Raw genomic sequence first — 6566 nt, 5'->3', positions numbered from 1 at the left:
ATGAGGCGGCACCTTCTATTATGTAAACAAAGAGTACAATCTGGAAATTCATAAAGGGATCATAGCTTCCACTTTCCACATCATTTTGAAATAACAGAACGTTCGAAACTCACCGACAGATGAAACCTGTCCAATTCTGGGCAGGGGGTCCTGGTGGATTCCTATGTTAAAATAGCTTTCGGGGTGCAGTATGATTCTTTTAGGCTGGCAGGCGTGCCTGGATGTGTCTGTAAGGGGACCCAGCTAGCAATGAGGACGCGACCCTATTCCGGCGCCCCGGGACTGTTGTAATCGGCCCGAATCCGGGTGCCGGGCTCGGACTGACATCATATTGAATGACTGCTCAGAGTAAGCCAGAACTAAACCGACACTGTCGGTGTTTTGCCAGAATCCCTCCAGAAGTGTCCTGGTGGAAATTCATATTACTATTACCCATCCACCCCACTGATAGTTCTCAATTCAGTTGCATTACACTATAAAAAATACGAACAGCTGTAAACTAAGAACCTTACACAATGAACAAGTAGACAAGTACTCATTACTATTATTATTTTTTAACTATACAAAACTGGAAAGATATTACATTTCATACAACAGTACAATGTAGGTAGGTAGTAGGGAGCAGAGCCCTGAGCCAAACATCCCCAGCAGCAGTGTCCCCTTATATGGTGTCTCCCCAATTATATGTGACATATGAATTGTCTATTTGTTATGCTCTTCTACATGTTCCTTGTTAATTGATTCCCTATTCGCCAGTCTGTAATCCACTATCTGCTTGCACCTGTTGGGCCTGTTACGCACACAGTCTTCTTAATTTGTTTGTTGTTTGTACAGCACTGATGAAGGCATAACATTCTGAACACATATCATTGGAAAGAGATGTAACATGCTGACCACACCGCTCGCGTGGCGCACTTGGGTGTTGCAAAATAAATGTACACATACATGTCAATCATTGCACCCACACTGCTCGCTCGCGTCAACGAACGTCTGCGTAGCCAGCCGCTAAAATAGAACTTAGTTCTATTTGTGATGCTTGAAGAACTGCAAGTCCCGCCTCTCCCATCTCCTCATTGTTTTTTTTGAGCATATACCCACGTGCCATCTCCTCATTGTTTTTTTGGAACATATACCCACGTGGGTGATTGAAAGATGAACTGAGGTCCACACTCCAGTCAGTTGGTGATGGTAATGCACCTTAAAGTTGGTTGCCAACCACCATATAAAGTCCAAAGAAGAAGAAGCCTGGAGGAGAGATCACTAGAAACTAACTCGGTTTACCATTTTATCTGTGGATTAATTGTCAGAATAGGTAAAGTAACAACTCAATGTTTATATCCCAGGACAAATTAGCTAGCAACAGCAAGCTAGCTTGCTAAATTGCCATAAATGTTTAATGCTTTTCGACCTGTCCCCAAATTAATATAGTTGGTTCAGAGTTTATTTTGATATTTCAACACACGTGTCCTGATCACGTCTGGTGTGGTTGGACAAAATCAACATGCGTGTAAGGCCGAAACAAAATCAACATGCGTGTAAGGCCGAAACAAAATCAACATGCGTGTAAGGCCGAAACAAAATCAACATGCGTGTAAGGCCGAAACAAAATCAACATGCGTGTAAGGCCGAAACAAAATCAACATGCGTGTAAGGCCGAAACAAAATCAACATGCGTGTAAGGCCGAAACAAAATCAACATGCGTGTAAGGCCGAAACAAAATCAACATGCGTGTAAGGCCGAAACAAAATCAACATGCGTGTAAGGCCGAAACAAAATCAACATGCGTGTAAGGCCGAAACAAAATCAACATGCGTGTAAGGCCGAAACAAAATCAACATGCGTGTAAGGCCGAAACAAATGCTCCGTTCCTTTTTTTAGTTTTATTAGCACCTTGCGCTTTCACTTTTTGTATTATTTTGAGCATGGATTAAATTAAGCCTCCTTAGGTTATTCCTTTTCATGGTTTTGAGTGCTAGTACTTTTCTCACTCTCTCACGCACCATCCACTTTTCATTCTAGCCTGAGCGCAAACCCTCTGACTGGCTTTCTAAACATATTATGACAACTTATTTTTAATGCAGTGTGAAACTGAGCAGACCCAAATTATATCCTCTCGGTTTTGTGTTGCGAGTGAGTGATGAAAATGTAAATACTGTTGTCTCCTGTGACAAACTATGGGGGGCCACAGTGCTGACGGGCCAAATCAGACCATTCTCTCTGGTCAAAGACAAAGTCAGCAGTTCTGCCTCAAGTGAATAACACAGAAACTGCATGCTCACTAAAATATACATTAGACACCCAGTCCAAGGCTGCAATTAGTTGGCTATTTATAATGGGGGGAGCTGGGGCAAAGTACCCTGTTACCTCCAGGAGTGAATATCTCTGACTTACACCTTCCAGCAAGCATCTAGCCTCACTTCAAAGTGATTCGCTGTTACTCAATGGTGAAATGCCATTCACTGTCAGTCTTACTGAGCTAAAAGTGGCAGCAGCCAAACCAATGTTAAATTAATCTCACATTTCCAACTAGGAAGTCCCTCCGGTTCCCCTATCCTATATGTCCAGTCGTTGTCACACCTTTCTGATGAATGTGCCACTTCTACACTTCTGTCTACCACCCTCATCAATACATGGCTGTCTCAGTTGTTTTCACAAGGCTCTGCTTGGCTAAGTGCCCCATTCCTCCTAACTCTCCATTGTAAATAGCGCATTGAGCCCCCCTTCAGTGAGGTGCTCCACTCTGCTATTACAACCTGTTTGAGGTGGTGTTCAGTTTAAAAATGCAATAACAGTTAACACAAAAACAAAAAGGTAGTGAGGGGAAACCACGGCGAAAAGGGGAAACCACAACTTGATGTTATTTTTGATGTACTAATCCTGTCTATCCATCTGTAAGTAATACAGCAACCCACTTTAAACCATGGCATTTGTTGGTTACGTTCATGGTTCTCCATATCATTCCATTAATACTACTGTTACTACAGATAAAACTCTATGTCTGTCTAGCTGCTTGTGCTATATACCCCAACGTTCTTCCTGTCAGGCTAATCTTAACAGCCTGGGGTATAATAACTATTTACAGCCCTTTTGTGTGAGGCAGTCTTTGTCCCCCCATTTCATAGAGAGGGTATTGTCTGTTTAAAAGAGCACCATGAGACTCCCTTTCAATACCCCCCCCCCACCACACACACACACCCACCACCAAACATACACACACACAAAGCAGGGAGATCAAAAGCTCTCTAGCACATACCACACTGATGGGGAGCAGATGCAGAGAGAGCTGCTCTGTGGAGGTGGGTCTGGCTTGAGTGTGTGTGCGTGAGTACAAAGTCAGATGTTTCTTGGTAATAGGCATGGAACAGAGACTCAATGCAACAAATTGCACAATAGTGACTAACTGTATGAGCCATGATGACGTATTGAAGACAAAGCTCCTATGTTCCTTCCTAGTTCCTCCATGCCCTCCCCCGGCAACAGGAGTGGTCAAGTTCCCTGGACGTCTTAGACTGTGAGAGAGTGTGTACGTGTGTTAAGAGCTTGTGGGAATGGGATGTGATTGTAGAGTACTATTTCAGTGACAGTTCCTTAAACTTCACATGGAACTCATTTAAACTACTTCTCTCATACATTCTTATTTTGTTTTTTATTTCACCAGGTAGTCTAGTTGAGAACAAGTTCTCATTTGCAACTGCAACCTGGCCAAGATAAAGCAAAGCAGTTCGACACATACAACAACACAGAGTGACACATGGAATAAACAAACATACAGTCAATAATACAGTAGAAAAAGTCTATATACAGTATGTGCAAATGAGGGAGGTAAGGCAGTAAATAGACCACGGTGGCAAAGTAATTACAATATAGCAATTAAACACTGGAATGGTAGATGTGCAGAATATATATATTATATATAAATAAATGTGCAATTAGAGATACTGGGGTGCAAAGGAGCAAGATAAATAAATAAGGTATGGGGATGAGGTAGTTGGATGGGCTATTTACAGATGGGTTATGTACAGGTGCAGTGATCTGTGAGCTGCTCTGACAGCTGGTGCATAAAGCTAGGGAGAGAGATGTGTCTCCAGCTTCAGTGATTTTTGCAGTTCGTTCCAGTCATTAGCAGCAGAGAACTGGAAGGAAAGGCAGCCAAAGGAATAATTGGCTTTGGGGGTGATCAGTGAAATATACCTGCTGGAGCACGTGCCATGGGTGGGTGCTGCTATGGTGACCAGTGAGCTGAGATAAGGCGGGGCTTTACCTAGCAGAGATTTGTAGATGATCTGGAGCCAGTGGGTTTGGCGACGAGTATGAAGCGAGGGCCAGCCAACGAGAGCGTCAGGTGACAAAACAGATGGCACTGTGATAGATTACTCAACCAATTGGAGGCAGAGTGTTGGAGGCTATTTTGTAAATGACATCACCGAAGTCGAGGATCGGTAGGATGGTCAGTTTTACGAGGGTATGTTTGGCAGCATGAGTGAAGGATGCTTTGTTGCGAAATAGGAAGCCGATTCTAGATTTAATTTTGGATTGGAGATGCTTAATGTGAGTCTGGAAGGAGAGTTCACAGTCTAACCAGACACCTAGGTTTTGTAGTTGTCCACATATTCTAAGTCAGAACCGTCCAGAGTAGTGATGCGGGAGGGGCGGGCAGCGATCGGTTGAAGAGCATGCATTTAGTTTTACTTGCATTTAAGAGCAGTTGGAGGCCATGGAAGGAGAGTTGTATGGCATTGAAGCCCGTCTGGAGGTTAGTTAACACAGTGTCCGAAGAAGGGCCAGATGTATACAGAATGGTGTCTACGTAGAGGTGGATCGGGGAATCACCTGCAGCAAGAGCGACATCATTTATATATACAGAGAAAAGAGTCAGCCTGAGAATTGAACCCTGTGGTACCCCCATAGAGACTGCCAGAGGTCCGGACAACAGGCCCTCCGATTTGATACACTGAACTCTATCAGAGAAGCAGTTGGTGAACCAGGCGAGGCAATCATTTGAGAAACCAAGGCTGTTGAGTCTGCCGATAAGAATGTGGTGATTGACAGAGTCAAAAGCCTTGGCCAGGTCGATGAATACGGCTGCACAGTGGGCATAAGACTTCCAAGAACAGACTAGTCATTATTTAAACAGAGTGAGATATACTTCACAGGACAATGCATGTGTGTGAGAAATCTAGAGACGGGATTCCTGGAGATCTGCATCATAGGAAAGTGAAACTGTTTAAGTTGTTTGACAGAGGCACTGATGTACGGTCCTGTATCATATCAGGGTAGAGAGGGTTATGCTGAGGTTATGGTGTGGCGCCTGTTTTGTCGATAGCTAGGTCTCCATGATGGCTAAGGCCCATAATCAGCTGACTGCAGCATGACAGTGGGAGAATTTTTGGAATGTGCTGATCCTGTGCTACTTTCTCCCCTGACCCCTGTGCTGAACAAAAGTCCTGTTGTTATTCTTCAGTCCTGAAGGACCACATGCAGGTTTACAGGTGACAAGCGCAGAGCAATGAGTGTACTACATTGACTCACACACACAATGTCAATTCTATGATCATGCCATTTTAGAACTGGTGTTTCCTCTCAGTCTTAGCTAAGGTAAAGTCGGGAACAAACACTCAAGGCTAATTCTTAAATGAACTACAGTATATTGGAAAGGGATACCTAGTCATTCAACCGAGATGTGTCTTCGGTATTTAACTCAACCCCTCTGAATCATCTGAATGTGGTCAGAAGTATACGCCAGAGATGTGATGTCCTCCCTAACATGTTGAACTCCACCGGGAATGGAAGGTAAAAGCAGGATATGTAATTCACTGATCCACTGCTTGTACAGCTGCCAGTGACAAACCTGATATTTCCTTGTCCTTCTTGGCGATCTATTATTTCGTCACTAGTTACCACAGCCACAGTCATTATTCTAGCTAAACCCCAGCTATTTATACCATTTCAGCCCACAGCCATACTTCCACTAAACTATAGCATGATGAATCAACGTGTTGCACAATGTTTTGCAAGAATGCGGAATTAACCTGTTGAGTAACGTTTCGTTGCCATCCTGATGGCAACCTGGGTCACACAAAGTTTCATAATTGAGGTGTCATGCTAACACACCATAATCACACGATTGCCCTCCTGTGTCCTAAAATTACACCCACCACATGACAGCAACATGATTGTCTTGAAAGGGGAGGACAGCTTTACATTATTCTATTTATTAGTCATGCACTTAGAACGTTGGTCATCAGCGTAAAAACTGAGCAGAGTTAATGGCCTTCCCTTTGTTTAGTTCGGGTCTAAATTAAATTTCATAGGTCTGAAAGTATCCGATAGATGAAAGCAACGAAAAAAAGCTTCCCTCAACCCTCAAGTAGGCACAACATTTCAAGGTGGTTTCTAGATGTGTTGAGGGGTTGATTTTGTAAGTGTAGAATGGATAAAATTGCAATGAACTAGGCCCCATCTTTGCTCTTAAAAGCAGAGGTAAGGTCTGGAAGATTGGTGCCCCTCAGTGGTATGGCAAAGAAAGTGCAGTCAAGATGAGCAGAACTGAAGACAGGACACTAAG

The sequence above is a fragment of the Oncorhynchus tshawytscha genome, linkage group LG08, assembly GCF_018296145.1.
Source record: "Oncorhynchus tshawytscha isolate Ot180627B linkage group LG08, Otsh_v2.0, whole genome shotgun sequence".
Taxonomy (NCBI): Eukaryota; Metazoa; Chordata; class Actinopteri; order Salmoniformes; family Salmonidae; genus Oncorhynchus; species Oncorhynchus tshawytscha.
The sequence above is the reverse complement of the archived record's forward strand: the minus strand, read 5'-3'. Positions refer to the sequence as shown.